Raw genomic sequence first — 15,527 nt, 5'->3', positions numbered from 1 at the left:
GGCGGCTCTTGCATGTGTGAGAGGGCTAATGAGAGCACATCAAAAGTGTCCATATAGATGTCATTTTCATTTGATGGATATGGATCGATCATTTCACTCCATGTGTTCGGACGCAGGGGCCAAACTCCCCCACTGGAATTGTTTTCCTTAACTTTAAAAGATGATCATGAATGGATGACGATAGCGGGTTTTCTTGCATAAAAAGCCAGAATGGGTTGATGGTTTATATGTAAACTTGGATATATGGATCTTTGTACTCTCTTTTCTCTTACTGGAGAAAAGATCTGCACACCATCTATGTACATATTCTTTCCTTTGGACTCACACCCATATTTTTTTTGTTTTTATCATTTTATTTTTAAGAAGATTAGAGTTCACATTGGATTGAATTGATGTAACGTGCAGTTTCCTTCTCACTGGGAGTGTGGAAACCCTCTCCTTATATATATTTATATATATATTTTCTCTTTTTCTTTTAAAAATTAAAATAAAATTATTTGTATACTATAGCAGCCCAAAAGAAAATATATTAATATGTTAATGTTTTTAAGGACTTTTTTATTTGGTAGAAAAAACCAAAAAGTTAAAGGGGACCATTGAGCCATTGTGTATACTTCATCGGGGGTGGGTCAATAGCAAAGGCCAAGCCATCAAAATGAACCATGAGCATTTCAAACAATCTTGTTCGAGGGTGATGCTCTTAACATTGTCTGTAGTCTCTACTGTTGACCCTTAACTTTTTCTTTGGATTCTCCCCCCCCCCAGAAAAAAGTGTTTCGTTTAATGGAGTTGTAGTAATTGGATAGGGGAATATATTGTGGACTGTTACGAGAGTTTCCATAGAGCTGCCCCCACAGTGAATCATGAGGATTTATTGGATAATATCCTAAAAGTTCTAAATCAGATGGATTGCTATAAGATGGACTATCTTCCTGGGAATGAGGTCAAGTAATGGAGTTGTAGTAATTGGATAGGGGAATATATTGTGGACTGTTACGAGAGTTTCCATAGAGCCGCCCCCACAGTGAATCATGAGGATTTATTGGATAATATCCTAAAAGTTCTAAATCAGATGGACTACTATAAGATGGACTATCTTCCTGGGAATGAGGAAATCAGGAGGGCAGCTTGGGAGCTCGACCTGGACAGCTCACCGGGCCCTGATGGATTCTCTGGTGTATTCTTTCGCAAATGCTGGGATATGGTGGAAGTAGAGGTTTGCAACGCAGTGAGACAATTTTTTAGCACAGGGTCTATGCCAAATGGGGTGAATAATAATTTTCTGGTGTTGATTCCAAAGGTGGATGGTGCAAATACGCTTGATAAATTTCGGCCTCTTTGTATGGGCAACTTCTTCTGTAAAATCATATCCAAAGTTATGGCGATGCGCCTTGAGACTCTTCTCCCTCGTCTGATCTCAGAAGAGCAGAGTGCCTTTCAGAGGAAGATGATTCACGACAACATAGCTGTGGCTTCTGAGCTTACAAATTTAATGTTCTCTGCAACCAGAGGTGGGGGCCTTGGTCTTAAAATTGACATAAGGAAGACTTTTGACACTATTTTCTGGTCTTTTATTTTTCAGGTGTTGAGTAAATTTGGCTTCTCCAACAAATGAATCAATTGGCTACACCAACTCCTGCTATCGACCAAAATTTCTATTCTGGTGAATGGAGGTCCTCAGGGCTTCTTTGCGGTGGAGTGTGGTCTGAGACAAGGTGATCCTATATCCCCCATGTTGTTTATCATAGCAGAAGAAATTTTGTCCAGAGGGCTATCAAACCTAGTTCAGAGCAAGAGTCTCAAACAGATCAGTGGCCCAAGAGGCGTTACTACTCCTGGACAAATTTTATTTGCAGATGATATATTCATCTTCACCAACGCCTCCTTGAGATATGTTAATACTCTGAAAGCCTTCTTGATGAAGTATTAGGACTTTTTAGGCCTATGCATCAGCTTAGAGAAAAGTAAGCTTTTCCTAGGAAAGATAGCTCCAGCTCGCAAGCAGACTATTGCCGATACCCTTGAAATTCAGATATGCACCTTCCCAACTCGCTACTTAGGAGTTGAAATATTTAAGGGTAGAGTGAAGAAAGAGGCTCTGCTTCCAGTGATGGACAAGGTGAAGGGCTGTCTAGCGGGTTGGAAAGGAAATCTCTTGTCTTTGGCTGGCAGAAAAGAGCTGGTCAGATCAGTCATTATAGGTATCCCTAACAATAGTTTTACTATTTATTGGTGGCCATCTTCCCTTTTGTCTATAATGGAACGATGGATGAGAAACTTCATTTGGATAGGGGAAACTGAAACTTCCAAAAAAATTACGGTTAAATGGGACTCCCTTTCCAAGCCTAAAGAGGAAGGCGGTTTAGGTATCAGGAGACTCTGAGATACCAATAAAGTTATTTTGTGCAAGCTTGCTTGGAGGATCAAGCATGAGAGGACAACCACCAGTTCCTTCCTTAAAGCTCGCTTTGTCAAAAAATATGGTAACTTAAAAGAAGGAGTTTCTTCTTCTATTGCCTTGGGGGTTAAAAAAATTTGGAGTTTTGTGGAAGAAAATGAAAGATGGATAATCGGTAATGGTAGTCTTACAAAATTCTGGAAAGATAAATGGTGGGGGCCTAAATCCGTTCTAGAGGAGCTACGGAGATCAGACCTGTCTACTCTTAGCTTTACCGCTAAGGTGAGAGAATTTATTCGTGATGGAGAATGGGCGCTCCCTGAGGTGAGATCGGCAGAGCTGAGAAGAATTTTTGATAAAATTAAGCAAATTAAAATTCCTTCAGGTGAATTAGATGACACATGCTGCTGGTCTTTGTCGACTCTGGGAACTTTCTCTACAGCATCAGCTTGAGAGGGCATCAGAAGGACGGCTAACAAGACTCCATGGAGCACTCTGGTTTGGAGGAAAGGTCTGCCACCTAGGTTTTCCACTCTAGGTTGGCGCGTTGCACATGGTAGACTGCCAACGGACAAGCAGATTAGGCATAAGGGGATTTACCTTGCTTCTAGATGTGCCCTCTGCAACCAAGACGAAGATAGCATCGATCACATATTCCTCAGATGCTCCTTCGCGACCTCTGTCTGGAAATCTTTTACTGACTGCTTTGAGGTGAGATGGAAAATGCATCAGTCGATTGATAATCTGATTAGATGGTGGAAAACGAAGGGTAGAGTAGTAAATCTCAAAACACCTTGGATGATGGGCTTCTCTATCATAGCAGCAAATATTTGGTGGAAAAGGAACAGAAGATGTCATGATAACGCCTCCAGGAATGATAAGCAGATATTTGACTTCAGTCGGCAAGAGCTTTGTCTTTGCATAGGTAAGGTGAAGGGCGAGGTGAAGTCTCCGACTGATGTTATGTGTTGTAGGAGATTGGGATTATCTGCAGTTCCAGGCATCTCCCTCCTCTGGAAGTCCACTAGTGTAAGCCTCATCTAAATTGGCTTAAGATTAATGTCGATGGTAGTGCTCTGGGAAACCCAGGAAGAGCAGGGGCTGGAGGGGTAGCTCGCGATCATGATGGCCAGGTTTGTGATTCGTTTAGTATTTTCTGGGCATAAAACAGATTTATGAAGCAGAGTTTGAGGCTGTTATGGAGGGCATTTTGATGGTAAAGGCACTGGATGCAAGGGGTCTTTGAATAGAGTCTGACTCGGCTGCGGTGGTCACTGCGATTCAGAGAAACCATATCCCATGGTTCACTCTTCAAAAATGGTTGACACTTCTTCCTTTCCTGGAATCAATCCCATGGAAGATCTCTCATTGCTTTCGTGAAGCAAATCCGCTAGCGGACTTCTTGGCAAAACAGGCTTCCAAATCTGAAAATTCTGAGTTCTCAGTGTCTTTCCCCAGACATGTAGTAGAGTATTTAGAGAATGATATTCAGGGTAGGCATCCTTTTAGATTCCTGTAGGGCTTTTGCTAGCTCTCTCTGCTGATGGCCATGCCGAAGGTGGAGATTGCTAGTGGTGCTAGGGGTTTCTGCCTTGCCCTTTTCTTTGGTTTTTGATGTATCTTTTCTTTTCTTTTAATAAAGATCACATTTAAAAAAAAAAAAAAAAAAGAGGTGTAGTAATTGGGGATTGTACCTTAATTTCTTTGTGGTTGATGCTGTTTATATTCTCAATCTAAGGCTTTGTTGATTGAGGGTAAAGGGAAGAAAAATTGCTTTTTAAAAAAGAAGAAAAGTTTTGTGACTGTGTATAATTTACCAAAAACTCTTTCTATATTTGATAAATATATTTATTAAATTTAAGAAATTAGATTACTAAGAAAAAACAAATATTAATAACCAAATTTGATATTTTCTGAATTTTTTTTTAGGTCTTTATACGAGGCCCATATAGGGGTTAGACAGGGACACACAAGAGGGTCTCTTGAGCCACACTTATTTAATTTTAGTACTCGCTATATGTTAAATAGGATGGGGTGTAAGAGAGTCAAACACGTGATCAATCTCATAAATATGCTAGCTTCAACCAGTTAACAACTATGTTACAATACATGTCCCACTTTGTAAGATATCATTGATCGTCACAATGATATCTCTCTCTTCCTCTTTTTAAAATGATCCTCTGTTCTTCCTGTATGATTCTTCATTCTATGTTATTATTTGTGCCGCCAACTAACTTGCAAATAATACAGGTAATATACCTATCTCACTCCCAACAATATTTATAGATATGGGAGAGTTCCCTAAAAGGCAGCATGATCCTTGTGCCAACGTGGGGGCTAATGGGAAAGCAGGCAAAAGCATCAATAGAGGTTGGATTTCTGCTTTTCATAAGCCGCCAACCAGTCATTTCACCTCCCCTCTTTGCCTTGGCTTCCGAGCCACGCTGTTCTTTAGGCTTATTTTTCTCTAAGAAAATGTTTATTTGACTGAGAAAAGTGGAATAGGTAAAATGCGATGGGAAACTTGTACTTGTTTCTCACATCCTATCATAAATATGAGTATCGAGCAACCTCATTGACTACTTATGATAGCAACCCCTGAGGTTGAAAATTCCCCAAAGGTTGAAAATGCGATTCTAGACTCTTACTATTAAATTACTTTAAACTGAGTTTGACGGTCAATAAATGAATAGAAAAAAAAATTAATTTGAGGCAAGAGATAAATACAAATACCAATCATTGCATCATTGTATCTATCTCTATCCTTTAATTCAAAAAATTTCAAATTTTTTTTTTTTTTTGTTTTATTCATTTTTTGACAACCAAACTCAGCCTTAGCTTTCAATCATTACATCCTTTTACGATTTTACCTTCTCTATGTTTGTGACCGACATATTTTCATTAATTTTACATTAACTTTATTACTAATCAAGCACCCCTACTTAATTATTTTTTAACGTCATTTATTTAAATTTTCACCGGAAATTTTATTTTGCTTTACTTTTGAGCAAAATAAGGCCTTAGTCCTTTCTGAACCATTTATATCTCATTAGGTTTTTCTATTTTATCATTTTCATGACATTATGTGTTATGCTGTATTTTAGTCGTGTTTCAATTACTGGCTCCGTTTAAATAATAATAATAATAATAATAATAATAATAATAATAATAATAATAATAATAATAAAGGGCTTCTATTTCCCCCCAAAAAATATAGTTTAAGGGTATTGAAAATCGTACTTTTGTTACATTTTTTATTTTATTTCAGTAGGCCCTTGGAGAGTTGAAAACCTCTTACTTTTGGGGTGTTGATCTTTGCCAATTGTACAATCCCCTCCGATAAAGTTATACTGCTTTGATTTGCTGTCAATTGCCTATCGAAGTTGGTAATAGTTTTACTTGTCGAACCAAGTAACTATTGGGCAAATTCACAATTGGTAGTAGTTTTGTTTATCGAATTAGGTGGCTGATGGCATGTCTCATGTTGGACACTTTCCAACCCCTCCTCCTCCAATGCTTCTTTCAATAAGGGTAAAATCCTATTAAAGCTATGGACCCCTTGATGGGAATGGACCAAAAAAATTTGGTCTTTGACATTTTAAATGGATAGCACAATTTTAATTTAGCTTGTATCGAGTCGCATGATTACAATTTGGCTTATTCGGTCGAGTCCCTATATTATTTATAAGACAATTTTATCCAAAACGAAAAAAGACAGATAAAATAGAAATAGAATTGAGGGTAGTGTGGAATTTTATTTTATTTTATTTTTTTCTTTGGGTGTGTGTGGGTTGGGGGGGGGGGGGGGTGCCACATAACACAAGGTAGGGAGTGCAAGTTTGGTCAGGTGGGCATGGCCCGATCAAGCCTGCCCTGAGACTGACAGGGTCTGTGTTGGGATTTTCAGCCTGCGGGCCTGGCCAGGGCTGATATTTCCTTATCAATGGTAGGGCCAAACTGGGCCTGGGCTGACGCTTAAGTATGAGCCTGGTTTAGTCTAGCCTCACCATGTCTTCATAATACATGTGTGAGAGCATTCTAACAGCGCATGTACACACCAGCACATTCGCCAATGAGAGGGTGCACAAGCATCTCAGCGTTGGGTAGTGTAGTCTTTTTGCACCCGCTATTTCTTAGTGTAGGTACACGCTATCAGGTAGCGGTCTTTTTTCCATAATATATATACAAATCTACAAAATATTATCATAGGAAAAATATATTCTGTGGGGGAATACTTGTGGCCTCTGTGCCTAAACACATGGAGATGTAATGACCAATCTGCATGGATATCTAATTGATCGGCAAACCCACGAGTGGCCTCCTAGAAATATTTCTCCTATAAAGGTATTAAAATATTAATACACTACTCGATGTATTTAACATTTACCAATATAAAAGATTACTAACCTTTTCAGCAAAAAAAAAAAAAAAAAAGATTACTAACCATTCCATGGCCTCTTTGGTTGCATCAATATTCTGTGTCAATTTGTTTATAACCACAGTCACGGATTGCATCAAATCACTTCTAAACCTTAAATTTGAAGCATAATGAGGTTTAAGGTTTAGGGATAATGATATTTTTTTAGATGCTCCCTCGTGCGCTCCTATTGGCCATCGGGCATGCACAAGAACCACACTTTCCTATGATTATATATCATACAAAAGGATTACCGAGATCAATCAAGGCCAGCCCATGCCAATGAAGGTCTAATAGGAATGAATTGGGTTGGGTTGAGAGCCTATACCCTACCCCGGAAGTCACCAACCAACTGAACAAGCAGTTCTTTTCTGCTTCATAGTCTCTGACTCTCTGTACTTTATTTATTGTCTCTCTCATTATTAAATTAGTGGCTTCTTCTCTCTTCACTAAATATATCATTTATTGTTGCTATTAGCTTGGCACGTAAGTGAGCAGTGTGCAGATCCCTCTCTGATTATTATTCTATGCATTTTTCATTTCTTTTCTCCACTCCTAGTAAAAGTCGTGTGCAAAGTAGGGTTTGTAACACCAATTTTAATTGTGGAATCCACTGGCTCAATGAATAGTTGGGATTGCCATTTTTTTTTTCTTTTGGTGAAAAGAGTTTTATTGCAAAGGGGACAAGGAGTAACCAAGGAATCAATTAATTAACTACCGATTGGAAATAGGCCAATCCATCTTACTTGCTATAAACAAGGCCTTCTTGACTAGGTTGTGAGTGACAGCATTCACTTTCCTAGAAATGTAAAAGAAAGGAAAGCTAGTAAATTGAGCCACGAGATGCCTAATATCCTCCATAACGCCAAAGATATCACTTGGGCAAGGGGTAGCCGGTTTGCTGATAAAAGAGATTATGGGGACATTGTCCGATTCCACGATGATATGTTTATGGAAAGATCGCAAATACCCTCCTAAGTTGTAGTATTTTTCAAAATACCATATTAGATTCTATTTCTTTGACTATCATAGGGTCTGCAACCATGGCAACAGCTAAATTTCATTTGAGGAAGGCCCTAAGAATCACCAAGGCTTTTCATCCCAAGATGACATTTGAGAAAACAATAGGGTGGGATGAAGCTTGGGGGGGCTCCAAGATGATTACGCCATACAAAACCAAGACCTCTTGCCTCATCATCCACTTGAAGTGCTGCATTACAATTTAACTTGACGCTACCAGGTGGGGGAGGTTGCCATCTCAAGTGAGGTTCTTAATTGGGGCTCTAAATTAGGAATCCGGATCAGGTTTATGTATAAGAACAATCTCATATGTCCCTGATCTATGGATTGAAAATTCATTTTCTCTCTCTTCATTTAATGGATTTCAAATTCACGAACCAAAGATGTGCGAGATTGTCCTCATATGTAAACAAATTAGAGCTAATGAAATCCTTCGACTGAATTGATGAGAATTTCTGCCACTTTTTCTGACCCATAAAGAATATCTCAATAGGAATCCACCATTTTTATTGAAAATGCAGTCGTTTCATGCTGACCAAAAATACCAACGAAAATATTCCTTTTGATTGGTAAGAACGTGATAGGCCGGTTTAACCGAGAAGATCCCATTGCATACTCCTCCCCAAATTAGACGATAGGTAGACATCATAGAAGTGACCGACTTGAGTAGAACCTCTTGGCTAGCCTGGGAAAGCAATTGATGCTTCCACCCTTGAACCCGATTGCATGTTCTCAAGGTGATGTCTTTGAATACTTCTGATTTCAAAACTCCAATTTTTGCTAGGAGCCCCAAGTACTTAGATGGACTATCACCATATGGCACTTTAAGGATGTGAGAGAATTGCCTTTTAAAGTGGGATGTGTATTGGGACTAAAGTGAGACAAGACTTCTATGAATTGATCTCCTGACCACTCGCTTGGCAATAGGGTTCCAAGCAGGATGAGGTGGTTGATCTCCTGAAACTTCACTTTCGAAAAAAGCAAGCAATCATCAGCGAACAAGAGGTGAGAGACTGTGGGGCTCTGTTTTTATCGATGCCTTTAATTTGATTGTTATTTTCTACCCCGCAGATCACAGCACTGAGCACCTGGGACCATAGAATAAAAATAAAGAGGGAGAGGCGTCTTGTTGGAGAATGCCTCTCGAAGGGAGAAAAGATCCCCTCTCTGCCCCCCATTAACCAATAGAGAGTATGAAGCAGAAGAAATATATTCTATACATTTCAAACCGGTCATTATTATCCCTTTTTTTCATAAAAAATTATGTTTTTTTGATGATTTTACCCCTAATATAGATATGATACCCGATTTCAGATCGACAGGTATTAGGGCTGATCTCAGTCGATACTGATATGATACCGATACCTAAAACCATGGCACAAGGTCACACCATGATGCTCAAGTAGAAGCACATAAAGGAACAGAGTAGGGTTGGCACACTTGCACCATCAAACTAAACTCCTTTCATTATTATGACATGAAAAAAATGATATCTAGTATTTTAAACAGTTAATTGGTTAGGACCAACCCCTTATAATTATGAAGTCATGAGTTCAATTCTCCTTAGAGCTTAATTATATAAGAAAAAATATTTGAAACAAAAAAAAGCAAGCATGTACCACCAATCCCGCCCTCTTAGTAATCTCCCCATAATCCCATGGGTTAGAAAAAAGGGTATGCGTTTCCCTCTAATTCTGTAAACACCCCCCCCCCGGTTTTAGTGCTCTCGTTTTTTCTAGCTACGCCCATGATTTCTTTCTTTCATGCTTTCATTATTACTTGCTATTTTATATGGAAGCTTAAGAATATGGTCATCTTTAGATCACAAACTCCAAATCTATTGTGAATCAAGCTAACTATTGGGTAGCCTTTGGCACAGGTCATAATTTGTGCACTCATTAGGTGAATGCTATTAAACTGAAACCTAGTTGCATATCAAAGATTCCTTATTTTTCTTATAATGTGTTTATCTATAGAAACACAACCCTAAAAGTGATACACATAGATTTACGAGATTCGGTAAGATTTCCTATATCCTCGGTGAGATGAGATTCTGCTTCACTATCAATGGAGAATAGGGTTACAATGCTTATCCTCACACCTCTCAGAATTGCTTACAAAGAAAATAAACCTAGCTACAAATATATAGCGGAAAACCCTAATCCGAAAAGTATAAAGTTGCTCTCAAATAAAATATTTGAGCAGGGGACTGCGCCCCCTCTAAACCCCCACCATGCAGGGGACCTCTACCCCCTTGCAACCTCCACGATCCCCTTATTAACAAGTGGGATTATCATTCTATTTTGTCGGGGTTCCTACACCAGTACTCCCTGGATTAAACTGCGATAAAATACAAGACATCGTACACCAACATTATCATTTCTATTGTGTCTAACAAAGTTTCATCTGGTTGGGCTACTCTCTATTTTCAAAAAATAGATGCTTATTACTAGGTAGCATCAAGGGAATTCTCCATGGGATAAGAGAGACGCACAGACAAGGATGAGAAGTTCAAGAGATTTGGAGCGATATGACTAAACTTGAACCCTGATGACTTCTAACAACTTTTTTCTATGGTCATGGACCACCATTCCTCTCCGTCTTAAACTCAAGAGTTTCTTATTTATACTAAATTTTTGTGTAAAAAGTGATAATAATAATCTTATCCTTTTGATTAAACCAATAGCCTTCAAGGCCATGACTAGGGAAATCCTGATTAAGGATACTAACTTTCTGTTTCTTCTTCTTCTTTCTTTCTTACTTTCTTTTTTATTTTTTTATAAGAAAAATATATTAAGACCCTATAATACGGGGAAATGAGGTAGTACAATAGTTCGAAAATAATGAATTAGCTACAAAAGAAGGGGGTTATCCACCCAAGAAGATATACAATGATGATGACATGCATAGGAGGCTAAAGCATCTGCAACAAAATTGCCCTGACGACAAATATGGAGAACCTTGAATGAAACAAAAAAGGAGCAAAGTCTTTTGCAATCCTCAATAATAGAAGCAATCCTCCAAGGAATAGAAGATAAGCGACCATCAATAAGATCAACCACAAGCTGGGAATCTCCTTCAAGAATGACACGAGTGAAATCATGATCTTTGGCCATCTTTAAAGCCAAGCAAGCTGCAAGCGCTTCAGCCACATAAGCAAAAGAAACACCAATATAACATGCAAAGCTAAAAATAAATCTGCCATAATTGTATGGACAAACTCCACCAATACCCACAGGACCTCGATTTCCCAAAGAAGAGCCATCAAAGTTGATATTAAGGAAGCGATTCACCGGAGGAGACCAAGAAATATGAATGGTGCAACACTATCAAGAGATATAATTTGAAGATTTGAAATATTCAGCAGTCATTCTCTTACTTTTGAATACAATAGAAGGAGACAAGGAAAGATCATTGTTGTACAATGCAGTATTGAAAGAAGTCCATAAATGCTAGATGAGAGTACCAGAATAAGAGCAAATCCACACTATAGTATTGGCCTGAATATTTAAAGTAAATAAGTTGGAAAACCATTGTTGAATTGTTGACGTATTGGAAGTTGGAATATAAGCAAGTCTTGACAATCGCCATAGTTCAAAAGCACGAGAACAGGTGATAAAAATATGTTGAGTATCCACAAAGATAAAAGGAGCAAAAAGGACAGGTACGTAGCATTGATATTAACTCCTCTATTACACAAGAGTGTAGGATGAGGAATAGAATTCTGAAACAACTTCCAAAGAAAAGATCTAATTTTTGGAGCACATTGTAAATGCCAAAGCTTCAACCGTATATTATTGATAATTTGATCATTAGCAGTGAGTGTAAGCCTATAGGCTGATGCCACTGAGAATTTTCCATCAGCTGTTGGACATCAAATAAATGTATCTTCAACCTCAAATAAAATTGATTGAACAATATCATCTGGCCACCAATGAAAAATTAAATTTGAATTCCATTCTATAACATCTGCAAGGATAAGATCAACAACAGTGGTAGGAGTTTGCAATGGTAAAGGATATAGAGCTAAAAGAGGAGGGAAACCAAGAATCCAATAATCGGACCAAGGATTTATTTTACGACCATTTCCCACTCTCCAAAAAAGGCCTTTGAACGAGAGAGATCGCCCTTTCAAAATAGAGGACCAGCCCCAAGAGGGCACTATGGTAGGGAAATCTATGTAGTTCCTTGCTTTATTCTAATTAATAAATAAATAAATAAATTGTTCATGAAGTTTCCTTTATCCTTCCTATTAGTGGGTCAAGTAAATGCAAAGTACAAGGACCCACGGTAATATGGTCAATACATTGCACTCATTACATTGACTAGAATACCCTAACATGTGCTCTAAATTGATCAAAATAGATAACCAAAAGGGAAATTATCTAATATCACCCCTAAAATTGAAAATAACTTGGAGTGACCCTAAAAATGAAAATAATATCCACAGTACCCTTAATTTGTAACATCGTTAACTAAAAGTGAGAAATGACATTTTTACCTTTATACTTAAAACTCTATAAAGAGTTCATTTTTACCCTTTTAAACCCTTGCATGTTATTACCGTCAGCTCAGCTACGACCCTAGCTGGGCGATTATAACGCTAACTGTAGCAGACAGAAGCTGTAGTGGGTAGCTCTGCACCAAATCTTCATCTGCTACCCCAACAAAGAAAAATCTCATCTTTCTCCTTCTGAAAGAAAGAAAATTATTGAAGTTATTACCTCAATTTACCTCGTTGGATGCTATCAACGATTTCTCAGAAGGGACGAAGGTGTGACACAGAACGAACTTAGGCGGTGTGTTTGAAATCCTATCGTCCAAGAGTGAGAGTTGTATCAGTGAAGCGCAAATTGTAATTAGAGGTGTCAAAATAAATGAGACCAGCACTAAAGTTCCCAAATTCAGGTGGGATTTTTCCCATTAGTCAATTGTAGTAGAGCTCAAGTTGCCACAGGTTCGTAAGCTTCATGATATCAACTGGGATCTCGCCCGATAGATTGTTATTGGCGAGTTCTAGGTCGATGAGTCTAATGAGATTTTCGATGCCTTTGGGAATAGTTCCTTCGAGGCTGCAATTGGAGAAGTACAGCCAGAATAGCTTTTGGAGCTTGAAAACCTCCAGCGGGAATGGAGCATTGTCGAAGAAATTGTCGCCGACACTTAGAAAGGTGAGATTTGTCATGTTTGCCAGTGAACTCCATGGGAAAGGACCGGAAATCCCACTGGAATTCAAGCTCAGCAGTTCAAATTGGGTTAAAGTGGATAAATCAGAGATTGTAGTATAAGAGAAGGAATTATACCCAAGATCTAAGTACTGCAAGTAAGTGCAATTCCTCAAAGCTTCTGTGATGGTATTGTACAAGAAATTCGATCCAAGGTCCAATTTCTGCAAGTACGGAAGCTAACAGAGGGAGTTTAAGGGGATAACACCGACCAGATTTCTGTTACCCAGTTCAATACTTGTTACTGAACCATCCGAATTACAGGAAATTCCGGTGAAATTGCAAGGTTGATTATCTGGTGTCCATGAATCGAAAATAATGGTGTCTGATCTCCGAAACGCAACTTTGAATTTGATGTCAAGATCATCTGATTGGGCAACATTTAAGAGAGATAATAAGAAGAGAAGTAGAACCACAGACATGGAGGGTTGTGAAGGTAGAGAATAAACCCTTATTCTCATCTTGGTCACCTCCTATATCCTCTTCCTCTTCCTCTTCCTTTCTTCTTCGCAAGTATACGGAGCAGAGGTAGTCGGAGCACAGCAGCGGTAGTCGAAGCAGATTATAATCAAAGGTCATTATAGTAACTTAACATACTTATAAGGGTAGATTGACCATTTAGTGAAAAAATGAGTGATGATATCATCACTTAATGCCTTAAACCTACCGGAATGGATTTTTTAGATATAATTTTGAAAAAGTGAGGGGTCTACTAAACATTATTTTCATTTTTGGGATCACTCCAAGTTATTTTCAATTTTAGGGGTGGTATTGAATAATTTCCATAACCAAAATGATGAAAATATATTAAAGCTCCCCAAACCAGGTGGGCTAACACATGCACTTGCCGGGTCACCAAGAGAGGCGCTATGTCTTAATAGCCAATTGTTTAATACATAAGGTTATTGAATCAACTAATCGCCTTTTTTTTTTTTTTGGAAAATCAACTAATTGCTATAAGAGGACAATTGCTACTGTCCCCAACCCCTCCGTGGCATCCTTTGTAATATGGTTTCAAGAATCGGTATCAGATTGATTGAATCGGCTTATTCGAATTGATATCCATTTTTGATAAAAATTGATATCCATTTTTATTATTTATTTATTATTTTTAATCTTTTGTAGAATCAACATCCACATGTCACTATACTAATGGCTGTACTATCAATCTGAATTGATATTGGTGGACTCCAATACAGTATCTGACCAGGATTACGAAAGCACTACTCCGTAACATAAAAAATAAAATAAATTTGCATCAGTTCCTATCAGATGCAACTATTAACACAAAAAATAAATAAATAATAATAATAAGAAGAAGAAACTATTGACACCAAATACTCTCACTGGTTCATAAAAGGAAATGTAAGAGAGAGAAAATTGGTTAAAAAAAAAAATTGCAATCATTACCTAACATTATTATATAATTTTACTTGAATTTCATATCATATTTGACAATCATATTTTCTAATTACATTATTTCCATATCTAAAGATTCACTCATTTAAGAAGTTCTCACCAAATATATAAATCCCGATAATCTCACCATTTTTTTTCAGAATAATATATCATGTAAATGACATAATCGTTTTCTTTACATACTAAATGTCTAAATTTTTTTTAATTTAACTACTAATTTTTTTTTCTTAATTTCATGATTGTATCTCATTTAACTCTTTTGTAAAAATGATGACCGTTTATGATTTAAAACAACACATCATGTAAATTACGATATAATTATTTTTATTTATATACAAAATATCGAAAAATGCTTTACCTTCCTGATTGTATGATTGTAGCTCATCCAACTCCATGAAAAAGATGGTGGACCGAAGACAAAAGGGTGGGACTTACAAGGGAAGGGTGAGACAAAAAGGACCCTTTGCACGAGGGTCCTGGAACTCCTTCCAGGAAGCAACTATTTACATTACAGCCCGAGTATTTATAGGGTTTGGTTCCATGACTGGTCGAACCGGTTCGTCAGGACACGAAAGAAAATTAGGTCTTTAAAATTCCAAAACAATTCGCGTGTGAAGGCGCGATTTTCAACCAAAAGTGTATTCGAAGAAAATTAAATGCCACGTGTATACGTGAACATTTGTGTCTAGGGGTAGAGGAGACCTGGAGTCCTCCGAGACTAGCCCTTTTTCCGTCGCTTCCTTTCGCGGCTAGTGCCACCAAAAGTCCAAGAAAGTGCACGCGCGTGTACAGTAACGAACGCGAGAGAGTAGCCAAATAAAGGTTAGGTGGGAGATTGACCGATCCCTACACGCACACGCGAGCACCCTCCTCTCCTCACACCCACAGTTTCAGCTTCTCCTCTTCTCCGCCCCCAATATAAACCCCAATAATCCCACCATTTTCTCTCAGCTTGAGGTTCCCTTTCTCGGCGAACTACAGGCTTTCTCCTCTCCTCCTCCTGTTCCACCCACCACCTCCCTCCTCTACTGCTTCATCTCTGAAAAAA

This window comes from Macadamia integrifolia, chromosome 6 (genome assembly GCF_013358625.1).
Source record: "Macadamia integrifolia cultivar HAES 741 chromosome 6, SCU_Mint_v3, whole genome shotgun sequence".
NCBI lineage: Eukaryota > Viridiplantae > Streptophyta > Magnoliopsida > Proteales > Proteaceae > Macadamia > Macadamia integrifolia.
This window is presented reverse-complemented; position numbering follows the sequence as displayed.